The sequence below is a fragment of the Rhinatrema bivittatum genome, chromosome 1, assembly GCF_901001135.1.
Source record: "Rhinatrema bivittatum chromosome 1, aRhiBiv1.1, whole genome shotgun sequence".
Classification (NCBI taxonomy): domain Eukaryota; kingdom Metazoa; phylum Chordata; class Amphibia; order Gymnophiona; family Rhinatrematidae; genus Rhinatrema; species Rhinatrema bivittatum.
This window is the reverse complement of record NC_042615.1, coordinates 332,794,225-332,810,266: the sequence shown is the minus strand read 5'-3', so window position 1 is coordinate 332,810,266 and position 16,042 is coordinate 332,794,225. Positions and strand designations below refer to the sequence as shown.

The 16,042-nt window shown below is 42.0% G+C and overlaps 1 long non-coding RNA gene across 1 annotated transcript; it reads left to right on the top strand.

Moving 5' to 3' along the window:
* The first annotated feature begins 382 nt into the window (after positions 1-382).
* LOC115080684 lies at positions 383-12,223 on the top strand. The gene is made up of 5 exons (XR_003853631.1): positions 383-432; positions 808-873; positions 4,632-4,670; positions 7,284-7,439; positions 12,108-12,223. It is a non-coding gene; the product is annotated as an uncharacterized LOC115080684 (long non-coding RNA).
* The last annotated feature ends 3,819 nt before the right edge of the window (positions 12,224-16,042 follow it).

Sequence of the window (16,042 nt, the reverse complement as noted above, 5' to 3'; positions counted from 1 at the left end):
CATTTTTTTTACACAAACATAAATAGATGTTCCATTCCCTTTTTCTAAATTAACCCACAGTGCCTCCTCCTTACCTCGTAAGCCCTGCAGTTTTGTTGCTTTAATATTTTTTATATATATAATGCCATGCCTCCTTCTTTCCTGCCTATCCGGTTCCAGCAAAAAAGTATTGGGCTGCCTGCAGCTCAATTGTAAGAAATTCTTAGAAGTCTGCAAATAATTAATTTAATAAAAGTGTCATTCTGAGAAGGATAAGGATTTTCCAAAGATTCCCCTGATTCATTTGTAACCACAGACCATCTGCTGAGTCATTATTTTATACCTAATCCTTAAAAACTAGCAGATTAGGGAAAGCCCATAAATTTCAGAAATTCTTCTTCCAATCATCCACACAAGACTCGGCGAAGGACTTGTTCATTACTGACCACTGAGGTAAGATGCAATTGCAGAACTCTTGTTTGAATTGAAAAGTTGTGCACCTTTCCCCAGCGTTTACATGCCAGTTGTCTTGTGTATGTAATAGGATCTGAAGAAAAAGAAGCAACATTTAATATACAGCATGAATTATTACTGTTCCCCACTCATCATCTATTATTTCTTTGTATAGCACTAGTGCATATGTCATATAGCACTATAGAAATATTAAGTAGTAGTAGTATTCTAAAACCAGATAGTGCCTCTGTTGCTGAAGTAGCAAGCTGTGGAGCCTCTATATTTCACTGAATCAGAACTTAATTTCTCTTTTCCCATCAAAATGTATTCTATTGTTTACTTCACAATTTCTTTCATTTTTCTTTTGTTTTACAGTTCTGTACCAATATGAAGCAGATCTTCCTGCTTACATTCACTTTGGCCTTGGTTCTTGGTGCAATGGTAAGATAAAACTCACCTTGTTCATTCCATCAAGCCTTTTGTCTCTTTATTTTCCCGAGACTTGTCCTGGGCAGAATACTGAATAAATGTGTAAGGATAGATCAAAGGTGATGCAAATAGGGAAGAGAAGTGGAAGATTTTGAAAAATAAGAAGGCAAGGATTGCTTTTGAGGTGGGGAGTTACCAAAAGAAAGGGTTAAGGGAAGGGGCACACGATGTGGAGACTCTTCTGGGTAATTCTAGTAGTGGCATTTTCAAAGCATGACAGAGGAGGAACTGGAAAAGAGGAGGGCCAAGAAAAACTAGTTCCAAGTATTCATGTGGGAAATGGTAACAAAGTGAGCTGAGATTCTATACAAGCTAACAGGACGGAGGATACAGAGGATGAAAACCTTTGCAGAAATAGGCCTGGATGTGGTGAGAATGAGGGAAGGAAAAGTCAAGGGGACAGCAGGTTAGCCTGAATGCGTGTCAGGAATGATTGTGCTAGTAGCAGTCTTTTACTGATAGAGATGGGAGGAGGATGGAGGAGGGAGGTGAAAATGCTGCAGAGTCCTCGGTTTTCATCGCGTTTAAGCTCTGGTGCAGGGTCAGGCAAGCAGATACAGCAGTCACCTGTTTGAAGGTGACTATTAAAATGGTGGGATTAAATGAGATCACCAAGGAGAGTGAGAGAACAGAAATAAAGGTTCACAAAACAAAAGCATAATATATAAGATGATGCCTTTAAATTGGACTAAAATAACACAGTTCTTGATTGGCTTTCGAGAGCCAGTCCTCTCTTCCTCAGGTCAGTATAGAATGAGCAAACGATGACATTAGCAGTAAATATGAGCTAATCATAGGGTGAAGGAATGCCTTCTAGGATTCGTTTATATTTCCTGCTAATGTCATCTTTAGCTCATTCTATTCTTGACCTGAGAAAGTGTTGGCACTTGAAAGCTAATCAAGAAATGTATTTAGCTAGTCCAATAAAAAGATATATTTTTTGTTTAAATGTTTTAACCTTTATTTCTGTGCATTCAAGTGGACTAACATGGCAACTGCACTGCTTTATCCAAAAGTGAGTGAAGTCAAAGAATAAAAGGATCCAAAATTAACCTCTGGAAAAGAACCAGACTGATGGGAAGGATTTGCCTGGCATCCCGAAAAGTCCTCTAGTTTCTCTAAATTAAATATGCCCATTTTTATTTTATTGCATGTAAGCGTTTAAAAAATGAAAGTTTACCATTTATTTCTAGGACTGTACTCTGTATGTTGCCCTGTGGTTTTCTAGTTTTTGCATGAATGTGTTCTGTTACCTAACTGAAATAGTTTGAGTACTATAGCCCAGACCTTGTTTTAATTATTGCTTTTCCACTGTAGAATATCCAGCTGTATTTCACATCCTATTCCTTAGGTAATTAATGTAAGCAGTCAAAAGCTGTCTGATCTGATCACTGGCACATTATTTCTTATGCCTCAGGTACAAACTTATGGGCCGATACAGTAAAGTCTGCGGGAGAGCGGGATTCGCCCGCTCTCCAGGCGTGTGCTCAGGCCACTCTCCTGTGTGCGCGATTCAGTATGCAAATTAGGCCCGGTGGTAAAAACAGGTAAAAGGAGTTGCTAGGGCACTAGCGCGTCCCTAGCGCCTCCTTTTGGACCGGAGCGGTGATTATCAGCGGGTTTGACAGCTGACGCTCAATTTTGTCAGAGTCGGTTCTCAAGCCCGCTGACAGCCATGGGTTCGGAAACCGGATGCCGGCAAAATTGAGCGTCCGGTTTTCAACCCACGAGCCGCGGGCCGACTTCAAATTTTTTTTTTTTTACTTTTGGTAACTTTCGGGACCTCCGACTTAATATCGCCATGATATTAAGTCGGAGGGTGCACAGAAAAGCAGTTTTACTGCTCTTCTGTGTACTTTCCCGGTGCCCGAAGAAATTAGCGCCTACCTTTGGGTAGGCGCTAATTTCTGAAAGTAAAATGTGTGACTTGGCTGCACATTTTACTTAGTGAATCGCGCGGGAATAACTAATAGGGCCATCAACATGCATTTGCTATTGGGGGGTGGGGGTGTTGGACGCGCATTTTCGGCCCCTTACTGAATAAGGGGTAACGTTAGCGCGTCAAAAACGTGCATCCAATCAAGGGTTAACAGTGCACTCCGTCGGAGCGCACTGTCCTGTATCGGCCCTTTAGATTGTAAGCCCTGTGGGGATAGAGAAATATCTACAGTACCTGAATGTAAACCGATGTGATATCTCAGCTCGAATGTTGGTATATTAAAAAAAAAATATATATATATATATATATATTTGTCTCAGTGGCCAGTTTATTAACAGAAGCATGCTTTACACTTCATAACTTCGGCCAGCATCCTCCCAACCCCCCCCCCCCAAAAAAAAATATCCCTCCTGCTCCTGATTAAGACACGCCAGATACAATTTAAGCATAATAGGAGACAGTTTCTTTTATCATGTAAAAACCAAGTACCATTATAATTAATACAGTTCAATACTCAATAACTTCAAACTATAATAATATAAAATAACAGCTCGTACACAACGAAGAATATGTGCACCCTTTGTAAAATTCAAATCACTTATTACCAAAGAGCCTGATATACTAACATATTTTTTCAATCTTTCATGCCGATGCAATATCGGCGCGCGTTAAACAGGCGCTCATGATTGCGGGCCCGCTCCCTTAATGCATGCTGATCCACCTCTACCAGGCGCCCAATTTAATATTTAAAAATGAAATATTTAATATTTAAATTGGGTGCCGCAGTAAAAAGGAAGCACTAGGAGAAATTGTGTGCCCCTAGCGCATCCTTGGCAGCAGGCGGTCGGGGAGAGGTGGCTGTCAGCCAGTTAGGGAAATTTTAGAGTGTACGTTTTCCTAACCCATGCAGAGCCACAGGTTGGGAAAGAGGATGCTCATTAATTGAGCATCCCTTTTCCTAACCAGACTACTGGCTCCTTTTTTTTTTTTTCATTTTATTGGGGGTCATTTCTAAATTTTTAGTTCCTCCGACTTAATATCGCCACAAATTAAGTTGGAGGAAGTACAGAAAAGCAGTATTTTTTTCTGCTTTTCTGTACACTCTTTGGGATGCTCAAAAATTAACACCTACTCCATGGCAGGCGTTAATTTTTGGAGAATAAAAATGTGCCTGTCGGGCACACATTGTTTTTTTTTTTTCATCGGGGGAGAATAGCTAATAGCCTCATCAACATGAATTTATATGTGATGAGCGCTATTAGCTTTGTGAGGAGTTGGATGCGCATTTTGGACTTGCTAGTAATCCCCTTATAGCATAAGGGGTTGTGGACTCATCCAAAACGCATCTCCAACCATGGGTTAACCAGTGCCCTCGGCTGAGCGCACTGTATTGCATCTGTGCAAGAATTTTTTGAAAGTTATCAAATTATACTCTGTCACCTCTTGCATTTTGCATTTCTGTTTTACAAGGCACTGATGATTTGTCTTGATTTCAGTGAAATTAGATGAAAGAAAATTCAGGTTGTCATCTAATTAAAATAAATTCTTCCATTCAAACTATATTTTCTCTCTTAATCTAGATTATGATGTAATCACTGATATTCTTAGAATGACTCACAGAACTTCCAAAAAATTATAGTGTTGTTTTTATGGATACGATATTTTGGATGATCACAGGGAAAAAAAATGCTTCAAAGACAAAACTAAAATCTTTTACTTACATAACATTTTTGTTGTTTTTACTATTTTATATTTGCTGATTGATCTGCAGGCTGAGAAGAAGCTTGAGAGACGTGCCAGGGCGATAAGTGTAAGTTCCCTTGGAGCCTTGTACAGTTTTTTTGGGTGTTGCAGCTTTCCCATGTTAGTTCCTTTGCTTCTTACCTTAGGAGGAAAGTTGAAGATAGTTTGCTTTGTCTGTTAAAGGACAGAAATGAAAGCTTAGCAAATAAAAATAAAACAAATATATAAGATGATACCTCATAACCTGTGCTAACTTAATACATTAGCCCAATAAAAAGGTATCACCTTATATATTTTTTTGTTTTTATGTAATTTTTTTATTTCTGTTCATTCAAGAGGACTAATCTGGCAGCCAACTACTTTCTGCAAAAGGGAGAAGTGAAATCAGCTTTCACACTCCTTGCAAGCAATATCAGAACTAACAAGAAGAATCTATTACCTTTCATGTTCTCTTTCCTATTCTTATGACTGATTTTCTCTATTGTTTGTTGTAGTTGGAGGTGTTGGTAAGAGAGTCAAAAAAACTGAAGTCATTTATCTATTACAAGGTTCAAATCTCATGCAAACTTGATGCTGATTCCCAGTTTATTAATTCCCCTTCATTTTTGAAAATTCAAAATTCTGAGGTCAATATTCAAAAACCATTAAGACAGATAACTCACAAGTGTGGCATATTCAGCCACTTATCTAGCTAAATTATAGCCGGATAATGACTTATAATTTAGTCAGATTTAAAAAAAAGGGCGTTTCAGGGGGCATTCCAGGGAGGAGTTGAATTACCTGATTAACGTAGCCAAATATTGCATATATCCATCTACATTATACTTCACTTTCAATGCATATCCAGCATAGTTCTCTGCTTCAACAGCAGGGGAGAAGAAAAACTGTTACTTCACACATCCAGCAGAGCTCTCTGCTTAAATGGCAGGGGAGAAGAAAAAGGGTTCGCACTCACAAGCGGGGAGTAGCTGGCTTGTTACGGCGGTTACTACCCCAAACCAAATGTACCTGATACTTCACTCTCGACGCATATCCAGCATGGCTCTCTGCTTCAACGGCATGGGAGAAAGACTGATACATCACGAATTTCCAGCATAGCTCTCTGCTTCAACGCAGGGGAAAAGAAAAACTGATACTTCACGCATATCCAGCATAACTTCAACGGCAGCAGAGGAGAAGAAAAAAGGATTCACACTCCACAAAGCGGGAGTAGCTGGCTTGTTACGGCGGTTACTACCCCAAACCAATGTGCCTGATACTTCACTTTCGATGCATATCCAGCATAGCTCTCTGCTTCAACGGCAGGGGAGAAGAAAAAAACTGATACCTTACGCATATCCAGCATAGCTCCCTGCTTCAACGGCAGGGGAGAAGATAAACAACCAATAAGGGCTGTATAACATAATCTGGGTAAAAACAAATAAGCATGGGTGTAGCTTGCTTATTGCGGCGGTTACTACCCCTACTACCTCTAACTAATCAAGCTAGATATTTCACTTGGATGCAGCTCCATCACCGCTCTCTACATTAATGGCGGGGGGTGGAAGGGAATTAGAACCAAGAGCTAAGAGAAACAGATAAGTATGAGAGAAGAAATGAGGGAAGCTTGCTGGGCAGACTGGATGGGCCAATTTGGTCTTCTTCTGCCGTCATTTCTATGTTTCTATGTTTCATTAGCCGGATAACTTTAGACCTACCACATGTAGGTTATGCTTCCAGTGCAACTTTGACAGAGACTGTACTGGAAGTTGCCAGGAGTGGGTTAAGTTTGGACCCCACTCCCAATAGGGCTTTTACGGGTTCGGGGGGGATGGGGGGAGGGTTCGGGAGTTGGGGGTGGCGGCCAGGTTACTAAGATGGTGGAGGGTGAGGGCCTGGCATAATTCTTACAAATCTGGAGGTGGGGAGGAAGGCCAGCAGCGGGAAAGGCCTATTTGATACATATAGAAGGTGATGCGGGGTGGAGCCTGCAAGGCCGCTATGGCTCCTTTGTAATTTGATGATGGGGGGTGGGAGGAAATTGAGCCACAGGGCCCTGTACTTTCTTTTTTTTTACTGTCCTTACTGGGATATCTTTTAATGATATCTGGATAAGTAGTAAGTTATCCGGCCACACAAGTCTGGATAACTTGGAAACTTAAATGGCTATATATTCAAACATAGCCAGTTAGGTTTTTGAGTTATCTGGTTACATGTAGTTGGATAACTTTAAGCAGGTATAGTCAGCAAGACATTTATCCAGCTGAATACAAGGGCTATTGAAAATGAAAATTACCCTTATGATTTTTTTTTCAGTGAAACACTGACATGAGAATCAGCAGTAGCATCTTGAATAATCTATGGGTGAAATGCTATGGCTAACTTTCCTTTCACTATTTGGACTTGCATGCATATGTCATTTTTATTATATGTATTTTTTTTATATATTTAAGTTTTTAGATTGCCTTTCAGAATATATAGAATGTCCAGAGCAGTTTACAAATAGAAATAACAAAAACAATATAGTAAATAACAGTTAAAACAGTAATTAGAATGTATCATAAAAGTAAAAGAAAATCAAAGCATAGGCATCCTATTCAAGAACTTAATGTACATGAAATAAATAAGATCCAAAAGGTATGCACAGTAACTGAATGATACCCAGCCTGTTATAAATATAAATAACTGCTTTATTTCACAGCCAAATTATTATTATTATATGCTGATGATGTCACAATACTACAGTGCTCTGGGATTGCAGCCTCAGTATTTTCCCATATATATACCAGTTACAACTCCAAAAACTACAACTACACCCACGACCCCAAAGAAAACAACTTGATATTAAACCAATGAGGTAGGTACAATAAGAAACAGCATTATGTTCTACTATGTTTAACTCAGTGGAGTGGATAGATAGTGAGCCGTGGAGGTGACCAGATAAGTTAGCTGGATATACGTATAATATCTGACTAACTTACATTAGATATTCAGTAAAGAAGTTGTGCCACTGAATATAGGACTATCGGAAAGTTAGATGGATAAGTTTGTCTGGATAAGTTAGTTAACTTTACTCTGCTCTGATCACCTCTGGACCACCCTCAAGTTATCTGGATAACTCTATAGCCACATAACCCAGCACCGGTGAATCTGGAAGGATTTTTGAATCCCTAGGATTTGTATGGAGTAAAGAAGGGAGTGGAGAAAGAGAAAGGATACGTTATTGAAGGGGGTATCATATGCCTTGTGATACAGTTTAATTGATGATGTAATCCCAGTGGAAGATGATGGACTTCATTCATCAGCTACCAGTAGAAAGTCCTGGAGTTTACATAAGACCTACTTACTGATTCCCTCTGACCGTGTCTCCAGGCAGACTTCTGCCAGGTCACAATATGGGGAGAAAGTGAGATTGCATGCTTCAGGCCCTAAAGCTGTTTTTTCATCTCACGGGCATTATTTTTCTTTTGAAAATGGAAGGCCACAACGAAGGGATAGGAGGAGCAGTTGTGGGTACATGGAGATCTGTTCTTGCATTGTTGGTCTCCTGCCACTATTACTGCTGTGACCCAAGAGAACTACAAGATAAGTGCATAGAGGAAGCAGATAGAGATAAGACAGGGTTGTGGAAGAAAAATAAAGAGAAAAGGAACTTGGGAGAGATGGGGAAGAGGAACATACTGTTGTGTTTGGGGGTGTTTAGTGTGCCCTTAGGCCTCAGCCCGACCCCAGATGCGTCCAGGACCGAGCCGAGGGTTGACAGCATGCTCCAGCATGGCTGAACACGGTCTTACCCTCTGCCAGGCCTGCAAGCTCCCAGAGCCAACAACATGTGATGTTGGTAGGGGAACGGTCCTCCGACTGTTCCGAGCCCTTTCGGACCTGCCGCTTGAATCGGCATGAAGCAGCAGGCCTGGCCTGAGGTTGAGGGCAGATGGAGGCCTTGACACATAGACAGGATTATGGTGGATGCGAGGGCATCTTGGACAAGTCTGGGTTGATGCGGCGGCATCACAAGCATGACGAGGAACTTGATCCAAACAAGACAAGACATAGGCAGGAGGACATTGGCACTGTCTCTCAGGGCGCCCTACTCAGCCCACCCGCAGGACTGAGTCGCGGACCACCCTGTCCCAGGAGAGCGAGACATGTGCAGGGAAGACTCAGGCAAGAAGGAACTCCAATGACGAAGCCGGTGTCATCCGAAGCTTCCCCCATGGCTGGCAGGAACAGAGGCTCAGGAGCACAGGGACGGAAGTCCACTGCCAGCATCTCCAAAGACGAAGCAGCATTACCGGGAGATCACAGCCGGCATTACGGAAGGCTCAAGAGCACAGGACGAAGATGCAGGGAAGAACATCCTGGACAGGCAGACACCTCAGGACATGGAAGATCATGGCAGAACATCAGGACATGGTCAGGGACCTCAGGCAAGACATCAAGACACGAAGACTTGGTACGAAGGCAGATGAGATGAGGAGCTCCACGAAGAACAGAAGACCTTACAAGGCTCTGGCAGGCGGGAGCCTCCAGAGGGAAGTCAAGCTGATGCAAGGCAAAGACAGAATGAAGTTGAAGTCCTTTTATAGGGCTGCAGACCGGCAACTCCCTGGGAGAAGTTTGGCAGGCCCACACCTAGCTGGCCTTATAACTACGGAGAAGTGCTGCGGGACGGCCCCTAGGGAGAAGGGCGTGGCTCACACCAGGACGTCCATGCAAACACAAGCAGCCTCAGGCAGGCCCCAAGGACATTGAGGCCTCCTAGGCCCTGAGCAAATCCTGGACATTTCGCAGGCGGGACCCTGGCTTGGAGCGGCCTCCAGGAAGAGGTATGGAGCCTCCCGTAGCACCGTTAAAGGAGGCTTCATAACACAGGGGAAAGGAGAAATTTGGAAGAGATGATAGATGGGAACATGAGATGGATTAGAAGGTGAATATGAAAAAGATTATATTAAATAGGGAAATGGAAGAGAGGAAGGTTAAAGTTGAGATGAGGAAGAGGTTGATATGGAAATGAAGAAGCAGTGAAAGGGATATCGAACTGAGGGTGATCACTGCTGATTTCAATCATCCCCTTCACTTCTTTACAACTAGGATACACTGTGCTTATCCATGCTTTCTTGCATTATGTTACTGTTTTTGCCTCTACTACCTCCCATAGAAGGCCATTCAATATATCTACCACTCTTTCTGTGAAGAAATATTTTTGGCTGTTACTCCTGAGTCTATTCCTCATACTATGACAAATAGTTCATCACCTGAAGTCAAAGGAAATAGGGAAAATATGCTTAGATATATGAGTTGGGATGATAGAAAGAAAAATAGGTATGAAAGAGATTGGAGGCCCCAAAAGAGAAGAGTACCTCCACTTTTTTCAACCAACCATTGACCAGGGTTACAGTTGCTCTGGTATGGCAGTGTGGGAATGACTGTATTTTCACAGTCTTTGTATCTATTCAACAGAGTCTTCAGTTTGCAGAGCTGGTAATCTGAAATCTTCATTGAGCATTAAACCGCTCCAAAAATATCCAAGAAGTTGTCTAAAGTTCATTTCTTTGTATTGAAGTTTAATGTAGTCATTAACCAATTGTTTGCAAAGATACAAGCAAGGAAGTGGATGGAACAATATATAATAACATGTCAAAAGCACTGAAAGCATCATGAAATAGTGCACAGTATAAAATGGAAGATCAAGGGGTCTATGTACTAAACCCATGTTAGAAGCAGCATGTAATATGTTCCCAGGCAATCTAATGCAAGTGTTATATCCAGCTTTAATGCAGGATATATGAATCAAATGAAATGTAGAAATGGTGGTGCTAAAATGGCCATGCTAAACTGAACATAGGGAGATCCATATTCAAAAGTCATTTAGACAGATAAGGTAATAGTTATCTGTCTAAATGGGTTTCCCGGCTATATTCAGCTTTTATCCAGCCAAATTATTGCCGGGTAACTAGTTACCCAGCTAGACTTTAGCCGGATAAGAGAGAGGCGTTCCAGGGATGGGCAGGGGGAGTTCTGGGGCAGAGTGGAGTTAGCCACATAAGCTAACTGGCTGACTCCGATATTCCTGAGAAGGTGGGGGTAAGAGTATCCGTAAGAGCTGAAGGTGGCACAGCAACCCCATTACTACCCCCCATAGGGCATTTTTAGGGTCTGGAATACTAGAGAATAGGCAGGACCAGTGCTTCCATTAGGTAATTTAGGTGCTCGTTTAGAACACCAAAATATTAGCAGCAGCAAAATCCTGCCACTGCAAGGCCCAAAGGGGTGCATTGTGCTAGAGCACTGCCACAGGTAGGAGGGAGAATTGTGCTGGAGCTGCTGCCAATATATAAGTAGGAGAAGTGGGTGCCTGACCGAAAGTTTGTCTAGGATGCCAAATATTCTTGCACTGGCCCTGAGATTGGGGGAATTCAAGCCCAGAAGCCTGAATCTTCTCATTTCAGAAAAAAGATGGGAGGAACTCAGGCTCTAAGGTTTTTTCATATTTCATGAAGGGGGAGGAGGGAATATTAGAATCCAGAGGCCTGATCTTGGCATGGGAGATAGGGAGTACCAGATCCCAGATGCCTAATCTTGGCATAGATGTGGGGAATACCTTGTCCCAGATGTCGAATCTTTGCCAAGAGGATACCAGGGCTTAAAGACTCGATAAGCACTAGCTTTCCTAAAGCAGGACTCTTAGAAGGTCTGCAGCATTAATATTGGATACCTCCAACATTTATACCTGATGAGGACATAGTAATCATTTTGATTATTCTCTCATTTGCATGTGTATTAGCATTACCATTGGGAACTCTAGGAATAATGGAAATACACAGATTTTAAGGGATGTATTACAAAGGCATTAACTAACACCAACATTCATCATGAGCTTATTGGCACTCATTCTGTTCTCACAGGGTGTCCAATATGTATTTTGCTGTCTCATTTTACAAGTGTTTAATGTATTGTTTATGGATTATGGATTAAAAAACTATTATTTTTTTCTGTAAATCAACTATTCATTCTCTTCCCCAAGCCACTCTCTTCCTCTTTACCACTACCTTTTCCTTTCCCCTTCAACCATACTTTTCCCTCCACTCTTCTCAAGTTTATCTCTTTCTCTCTCTCTCAATTTCCCTTCCCTGGAAGTCTGCATATTTGTCATCCACTGTCATATACAGCAGCCTTGCCTGCAACAATCTGTGGGAAAGATTCCTTTGGCTGCTATAACAGTGGTTCTGTTCTTCACATCTCTAATCAGGACCTTCAAAAAAGATGTTCTATTTAATTGTAGTGTCCACACCAAAGGCAACCATAATGGTTACAGATAAGTGCTAAAACTGATAATATGCACAATAGGTTAGGAATTTCGTTTTGATTTATCAGAAAAAAACAGCTCAGTTAATAAAGAACTGATTGGCATTTACTATAAATAATACACTAATAAAAGTGATTACATCAAACTATATAACTATATGTCAATAAAATACTTAAGAAGGGATGGGCAAATAATTCCTATTTCTCTTTTTTACAGGAACCAACCCCACAATGAAAATTGGTTTTGTAACCAGATAACTATGCAAACCAAAACAATGGAATATGTATAAATGAATGAAGTTTCTACTTTGAATAAATGCATTACTTTCAGCAGCCAGCTTTCTAGGGGGCATTTCTATACTAAGAAAAAATGTTTGAAGTGAGTCAATCAGAATACCCTTTAGTGTTTCAAAAATTACCAGTGGGACCCTTTGTGATAAAAATCGTGTTAATACCTATGAAACTCATATAAGGGAGCCTATGCACTAAACTTTAACATGCACATTAACAGCCTTTTTTCTCACATGAAAAATAGTGTGATAGGCAATAAAACCTTAGCACCCAGATTAGAAAGGTCAGAAAAAACATTAGCTTCAGCACATTGAAAATTATATCCGTATGTGTAAAAATGAAGGAACATAATTTATAAATGATGCTTTGCTGTCTGGGTGGTAAATGACATGGTATGTTCTTATCACATTCTATTTACCAAGCTATTGTTTGCACGTAATAATTGAACAACAGCATAGGATCAGGGCTCCATTAATAACTAGGAATGTGCAATCATTGAAAGCAAATGTTAATTCTGAAACAAATATGCCCCTTTCATTTCATTTGTGGGCCCTCAAAAATGAGTGGGGCACTTCCCACGAATGAAACATATGTCATTCGTTTCATTCATTTTCATTTCCTTAGATTTGAATGGCTGCATTGTAATGAATAGAGCCATTAAATTCTAATGGAGCTGTGTGAGACTGGTCATGTGGGAGTCTCCATAGCAACCAACCTTGCCTATAACTCATGTGTGAGGTCAGAGAATAACCATGATTTGTTGGCAAGGAAAACAGAATGACAATGTAAGTGAACCTATCAGAGTGAAGCATTTTTCTAAATCAGCGAATCACTCGCTTGTGTATCCGGTGACTGATCCTTATTTCTGAACATGTGTGGACTTTTTCAAAATGCATTTTATCCTTTCATTTGGAGGGAAAGGTGCTTTTGCTCAGCTGTTGTATTGAGCTCTGTGTCCTACAGTGTTCATATCAACAGTGCTGCTGAGTTTCTAGTTGAACATTAGAAACATTTCCAATCTTTTTGGCTACTGTGTTTATCTGCATAGGTTTTATTTTATTTAACATCTTACTATCACGCCCACTGACAAAAGAAGGCTTGGGTTTTTTTTTTTGTTTTTTTTAAATAAATGTCTTCTCCCCTTTGGGGTAAAGGTCATGGCAATGGCTGATTTTGGACTTGTTGCGGTGAACCAGCAGCAGCAATGCTAGTTATGCCATACAGTGCTCAAGTCAGAAAGGATATTTTTTCATTGTCTGGGTCTGTCCAATGTACCAGAGTAGTCAGTGCATCTAAAAAGCAGGCAGTCAACAGTCACAGGTAAAGCCACTTTGTGGATCTTGTAACTGTAGCACTAATGCACACACACACTAGAGCATTGTTCATTTGTGCTGTGTGTGTGCAGTGTACTAGTGTGAAGAGGAAAACAGTACTGTAGTGCATTGTCTCTGAGTGTTGTTCACTCTTTCACACAGTGTGATCACTTCAGTCAGTGTCAATACTACAAAAACACACATATTCACTTCTTTCAAAATAATAAAGATTAAAACATCTATTCTGTCTCATTTAAATCACAGTATTCAGGCACTGACTTGATAAAATCCCAATATATCAGGCAAAGGTAGAGACCAAGGCAAGCCTGCAGTTGATAGAGGATTTTATAGGACATGAGTGAGTCCCCCCAACAAAAATAAAGAGGGATATTTTTTCAAATCCAAAACATCAGGAGATATAGGCATGTCAAGACATAAGAAATTGAAATTTGGGAAAGATATGCTACTACCAGCAGTTTCTCTACCAGACCCTGTTGTGTCGGAGGAGAGGGAAAGGGCAGGCACTAGAAGCTGGGCACCACTAGTGCAATTGGAAGTAGAAGTGCAAATCCTAACTTAAAAAGCACCAGCAGCGCAATCTGTTAGTGCAGAAGAGGCAGTAAAAGCTGTTTTGTCAGCTACTTCCTCTGAATCAGAGATGGGAGAGTTATTAGCTGATGACCCTTTCTTAGGAGGATACTGTGTTAGCATCCACTTCAGGGATGTGCAGGGAAAAAAAAAAGTGTTTTCATTTTTTGGTTCATTTTCAGAAGGTTTTTCTCCCACAAATTGCTTGATTCATTTCATTCATGTGAAAAAAAACAAATTAAGCAATAATAATTAAAAAACCCAAAAAACCCCAAAACAGCAAAAAAAAAAAAAAGAAAAAAAGAAAAGAAAAGCCCCCCCCCCCCCTTTCCCACCCTCCTGGAAAAACATCGGGGCCAGGAACCCTTTTGGCCCTTACTTATCCAGTACAGTGGAAATCCGCCGGCTCAGACTAGGCCAGATACCTTGGACTTGCATAGGCTGAGGGCGCAGCAGGCCCAATGCTGCAGCCCAGCCCAGAGGCCGAGTTCCAACGCCAGAACCTCGGCCAGAACCAGGCCTGATGCTGTGACCCAGAGTCTGGGTCCTGACGTTGAGGCTTTAGCTTAGGCCGGGACCCGAGCTCAGGCCTGATGCTGCAATCTGACCTGGAGGCTGGGTCATGACACTGAGGTGTCATGACCCAGGCCTGATGCCACAACCTGACCTGGCATCAGGTTCTAGTTGTGACATCAGGGCTGGGTCCAAGCCGAGGCCCCAGCATTGGGATCTGGCGTCCAGTTTGAGTCGTGGTGTCAAGCCTGGGCCCAGGCCCCAGCCTAGTCTGAGGCCTAGCCTTGGGACCTGGCCTCCAGGTCAGGTCACAGCATTGGGCCTGCATATGGGCTAAGGATCCATATTGGGAACCAGTCTCCAGTTTGCGTCACAGCATTGGACCTAGGCCCAAGGCCCAGCCTCTGGGTTGGGTCGCAGCATTGAGTCTGGGTCTAGGCTAAGGCCCCAGTGTGGGGACCTGGCCTCTGGGTCGAGTCGCAGCATTGGGCCTAGGTCAGGGCCCTGGCCTAAGCCTTTACCATGTTAGCACCATGTTAGCAACATTGTCAGTCACAAAGAATCATGCAATTGGATTTCTGGCTTTCTCGTCCAGCTGCCAGCCTTCAAGCATTTCTGTAATGACTCCTAAAATATTGGCCGAGGTATGGGCCTTGTCTGCCAGGTGAATGTACAGCAAAGCCCACCTGCGCCCTGATACCCCTTCCCTTATAAAACTGCTGCCTGCCCCTACCTCAGCCAGGTCCCACCAATGTGCCAGCAGAGAGAAGAAGGAATGGGAAGCCTTTGTGGCTGTCCAGTTTTCACTAGTGAAATGTACACTACACCCCTGTGCCTTTGCCAACAGCGCCTGCATGTGACTATGGCAATGCTTGTACAAAATGGGGACGACCTTTCTACTGAAAGTTCCTGCAAGGTTCTATATAATTTGGCACTAACATCTGCAGCAAACACCTGAAAACCACATTCTCCACTATCTGCAGAGGCTGATCATCTGAAGCAATCATCTCATCAATGCTCCTGGTCACCAGTTTGGATGCTGCCTGCCTCATTTTTCGGTTCATTTCTTCCATTGAGGACTATCACTTCTGACATATAGCTGGGGACTGCTGCAGCTGGCCTGCCTCCTGACTGGTAGAAGGAGCCAAATGTCTGGAAGCAGCTTCGGGAACATTCATTCCCTTTTCAAATAGTGTCCTCTGGCTAGCAGAAGGGGGTCTCCTGACTACTGCTTTTACCATTCCCTGCTGCATATTGAAAGTCATGCTGCTTCTTCAGGTGATGCTCCATCCCAGAATTATTTAAATAGCCCAGGTACTTGCCTCGGCTGATCTTCTTCACAATAATTTCATCAAGCAAAGTGTGGGTCCTCCCTCATTTGAAAATGCCTTCAGATCACAGATTTCTTTTATGATCCCTTGTCTCTTTCTGCTTTCTTGGGGATAGA